General features: G+C 45.8%; 1 long non-coding RNA gene across 1 annotated transcript; it reads right to left on the reverse strand.

Annotated features, from left to right (window-relative positions):
* Window positions 1-2,319: 2,319 nt before the first annotated feature.
* On the reverse strand, window positions 2,320-4,015 carry LOC125522432 (uncharacterized). Its single transcript, XR_007289762.2, has 2 exons — window positions 3,774-4,015; window positions 2,320-2,664 (listed from the first exon to the last, which is right to left on the reverse strand). It is a non-coding gene; the product is annotated as an uncharacterized LOC125522432 (long non-coding RNA).
* Window positions 4,016-5,053: the final 1,038 nt, after the last annotated feature.

Raw genomic sequence — 5,053 nt, forward strand, 5'->3', positions numbered from 1 at the left:
GGGGTGGCGGCCAAGGAGGTGGGAGGACGTCCCAAGGCAGCCTAAAACTAACCCTAGGTCGTACAAGGCTCATGGGCCCAAGTGGAGGTGATGCAACACCTTTGGGCTTGTAGTTTGACTCGGATTCTGCTGCAACGTCAGATTGTTTCGTCCGTAACTCAACGCTCCGGACGAATTTGAAGGTGAATCCAATTGGGTTGGAAAGAGCACGAAATCTAGTTTCCAACAAAAAAAGAATCACCCAATTCGGAGTCCGTATGAAAAAGTTGTTGGCGTTTTGAGTCAGGTATGTCTGTGCAGTCCGAATCTGAATCCAGAACGTGAGAAACTTGGACTCTATCTTCTCTTGGCCCAAAAGTGACGTGAGAGGACTTTTTGAACACAACCTAAACTTCTCCTTTTCCCTTATCTTCATATGTGGATTGTACAAATGTCCCATACACCTGCAATTAGACAAAACACAAAAGTGTGTGAAGTATTTTTTGTTCTGGATAACATAAATAGATTATTGAATAGTTTGCATTAGAAATCACCTGACAAATATGCATGTATGCAATATTTTTGGTCGTATCCAAGGTATTCATGTCCTCATCAATGTCGGCGGACAAGGAGATGCAAGCAGCTTTCGCTAGCTTAGTGCATTGGACTTTGGGCAATGGGAGCCAAATCTTGTTTTGGAAGGATAGAAGGATCCAGGGACTCCGCATAGCGGAAATTGCACCGCTGGTAGTAGCACAAGTAAGAACTCAAACGGTGAATCGGCGGTTGGCAAGGGAAGGGCTAACTTCAAGTAATTGGATCAATGACATCAATGGGGAGCTGTCCACCGAGGGACTTGTCCAATTCATCCACCTGTGGGAGATCTTAAGTGTTGCATATCTTGACACTTCAATGGAAGATCAAGTGATCTGGAAGTGGTCGGCATCGGGACAGTACTCGGCTTCATTTGCTTACCATATTATGAACGAGGGAGCTGTCAGACTAGGATGCGCCAAAGGACTGTGGAAATCCTGGGGCCCATTGGGTTGCATATTGTTCATGTGGTTGGCGCTGCAGCGAAGACTTTGGACCTTTGATCGAAGATTTCGGCATGGATTACAGGACGCAACATCAGTGTGTTTCCTTTGTGATCAAGAGGAAGACTCGATGGATCATATAATGCTCCAATGTGTTTACTCGAGGCAAGTGTGGTTCCAATGCTTCTGGTGGGCCTAGATTGACATGCAGATGCTTCGGTGGCCAACTGCCCGAAAACGGATCCCCAAAAGGTATCAAAAGGGGTTTGACTCGCTGGTGGTACTGACTTGTTGGAGTATTTGAAAGCAAAGGAAAAAGACGAGTTTTTGATGGCCAATGCATTAGCAATGAAGAGGAACTTTCCACGAAGATCTACCAAGAGCTACGACTTTGATTAGCGACAGGAGCGAGGAGTGTACAACACTTATGTGAGTAGTCGTGTATGATAGGAGTGGGAGTGGGAGTCTTATTGGCATCACCGACCACATGTGAGGGCCAGAACAATCTTCTTGTAATTATTTCTTCCTTCTATAAAGCTTAGGATGTTATAAATGAAGGTCATTTTAGCCAAACACGTTGTAAATGAAGGTCACTTTAGCCAAACACGTTGCAAATGAAGACCACATATAGAATGTTATTGTTGTTTTACCACCTGAAGATAAAAGAAATTAGAAATATAGAAATACACTCTTGTGGACAAATTTTAAAGCATTGAAAAGATAAAAATACATTCTTTTATGAACAAATTTTAAAGACAAATGTACATTCTTCGCCGGACGGAATACATAGAAACATACATAGACAAAAAAAATTGGAGCGTAGATTCACTCATTTACATTTCGCTGGATGGAGTACATACAAACGTATGTAAGACATAGTTTAGAATGGAGATTCACTCATTCTAATGTAGCTCATCTGAAATGTTGCATACTCAGGACACCCAAAATGATTTATTTGCAGCATCCAAAGAAATAACTGTATCCACGTCAACACATTCCCTGCCATGCGCAATCTAATTCCTAATCCTAAACAATCAAGAAGCAGGACTTGTAGCATCCAAAGCAGGATGTAACCATGTCCACAGATTCAGACCAGGCTGCCATCCGGGATCAAAATCCTAATCCTGAACGATCAAGAAGCAGGACTTATAGCATCCAAAGCATGATGTATCTATGTCAACACATTCAGACCAGGCTGCCATCCGGGATCAAAATCCTAATCCTAAACCATCAAGAAGCAGGTAGCACCACCCAGCAAATCAAACTCTACACGCAGCAGATAAGAGCATCCAGACAATAATGCTGATGCATGCAAAAGCATGAAGTACTTGATGGCCGAATATTAGCAGCAAATAAAGCTCCAAAACAGAGTTCATACAGTTGGATAGATTGGTCATGATAGCAAAACTCCTGGTACAACTAAAAGCAACGATAACAGGCCTACTAAAGTGCAGGTTTCTGGAATAAGCGAGTTGACAGATGAGAAGAATGGCGCCACCATGCCAAGCAAGTACGCCCGCAGTCAGCCGCAGCCAAAGACACACATAGGAAGCTACAGCACACCGTCACCACCCCCATCAGCCTACTTGGATCGCTGCCTCATCTTTCGGCGCTTCCTCTTCAGCCTCCTCATGCGCTTCTTCTTCCACTGAATCAAGAGATAAGCCAAGTTAAAAAGGATACATGATCACATAAATTATTCAATAAAACAAGAATAGAAGGGTGGCTTCCAGGCATGCTGTTTGCAAAAAATAAACCAAGTAATCCCATGAACCTCAGTGGTAAACAGAAGTCGGAAGCAACCAAAAGCAAGGCAACAATCAACTCAGCTGCCCAATCCTGAGACAGGTTGTGAACAGTTTAACTGAAATGCACTGAAAAACTGCATCTGCTACAACATGGCAGTTCAACATTCCAGCTAGTCAATTATCTAATACTGTTCATCTACTTGGATGCGGGCAACTATGTTCAGTATCACTTGCTAAGGCCAAAAGGAATGTTCAATAGCGAGCAGACGAGCAGATTGTCTGCAACATAGAAAATTTAACAAGTCTACTACAACACGCATTAAACATGTGGTACTACAGCCAGATAAGCCAATTCATCTTATTACTTAAATCATCATAACCAAAGAAGAAATTCGCAGGTTTTGAAACAGTATGGCGACCACAAAGGACCAACCACTAACGTACATAATCAAACACCAACAGAGTACTTCAGCAAATTGTTGATTCACATCCCGAGGGCTCATATCAAGTGCATTCGACCTTCACCGTGGCAGGGAAACCCAAACGAGACAGACGACCCACGCACGCGCGCGCAAGCACGACGACAAGCAACGCGAGCACGGTACGGGAGAACCGGAACACGAGATACCTAAGCCCACACGATACATCGATCGATCTAAGGTAACACGAGACAAAACATGCCCCACCATCGCCGCCACCGCCACCGCCGACGCAAGCGTCGTCGGGCGGCACCTCGCGTTCCATCCCTGACCGGCTCGAGTTGCTCGCCCCGTCGCAGCCGCAGCAGCAACGGGGGGCACGAGCACGAGACGGCGAGATCTGCCGGCTCGCTAGGGTTTCCCAGGAATTCGAGCCACTCGAGCCTCTCTCTTTGTAATCATAGCCCCCGCTCGGCAAAGAACGAACAAACAAACAAACGAAGGAACAAAACTATGGCGGTCGTCGCATGGATCTAGGGGACGAACGGGATAGGTGTCCGGGGACTAGAGCGTGTGGATTGGGAGGTTACCTTGGCCCTCATGGTCGGTCGCCTCCTCGCGAGATCTCCTTCTCGCCCCTGCTGCTTCTCCTCCTCCTGCGGCGGCGGCGGCGGTCTTGTGGTGGGGAGTGGGGGGAGTGGGAGAAAGGGAGGCGCACTGGGGGGTTACAAGAAGCGAAACCCTAGGAAGGTAGCTTCGAGAATATGGGCCTGGGCTTGTTAGCCGCTCGAATGCCCACAGGCTATGGGCGTATTGGGCTGAAGGCATTCGAGGTAACTCTGCTTTCCTTTCCCTTTAGCGGTTTAGCGGAAGCAACTAGTTAACGAGCGCTTCTTCGGAAGCCTCGCAACGATCAGCGCCATTTATCGCGTTCTCAGTCATTCGTCACGTGTCGCACTTTGGACGCTTTTTTCGGATTTTATTTTTTTATTTTTCCACACGCGTTTTCGGCTTTTTAAATGGTTTTTTCTCGGGTTTTTTTTACGTTTTGGTTTTCCCCCGGTCTTTCTTAGCTTTCGATTAAAAAAAATTCGAACTTTTTTTTGCGCGAAAGAATACGTTTTTTTTTCCTTTCGCAAAAGTCACGGGTTTTCTTCCGCGAGAGGTACGGTTGTGCTTTATCGAGAGTCACGGCCGTGCCTTTCGGAAACGAAAAAAAACGTGTTTTTTGTTTTTTTTCTTTTGCGAGAGTCACGGTTTTTCTTCCGCAAGAGGCACAGTTGTGCTTTTGCGAGAGGCACGGCCGTGACTCTCGCAAAAGAAAAAAAACAGAAAACACGTTTTTTTTCGTTTCCGAAAGGCACGGCCGTGCCTCTCGGAAAGGGAAAAACAAAACGCGTTTTCTGTTTTTTTTTTCTTTCGTGAGAGTTACGGTTTTGCTTCCGCGAGAGGCATGGTTGTGCTTACGCGAAAGTCACGGCCGTGCCTCTCGGAAAGGGAAAAAATACGCATTTTCTATTTTTTTTTCTTTCACGAGAGTTACGGTTTTGCTTCCGCGAGAGGCACGGTTGTGCTTTCGCGAGAGTCACAATCGTGCCTCTCGAAAACGGAAAAAAACGCGTTTTCTGTTTTTTTTCCTTCCACGAGAGTCGTGGTTTTGCTTCCACGAGAGTCACGGTTGTGATTTCGCGAGAGGCACGGGCGTGCCTCTTTTGGAAAGGGAAAAAAACCGTGCTCTCGGTTCGGTTTTTTCGCCCGATTTTTTTCGTCTGGTTTTTTTCGTGAAAAAAAAAGTTCGCCAAAACCTATCAACATGGTACCTAGTTTTGAAGATCTCGACGCGAGGAATCCAATAGTGAAAACGGTTCGA

This window comes from Triticum urartu, chromosome 7A, assembly GCF_056163025.1.
Source record: "Triticum urartu cultivar PI428250 chromosome 7A, HENAU_Tu73, whole genome shotgun sequence".
In the NCBI taxonomy this organism is placed as follows: Eukaryota; Viridiplantae; Streptophyta; class Magnoliopsida; order Poales; family Poaceae; genus Triticum; species Triticum urartu.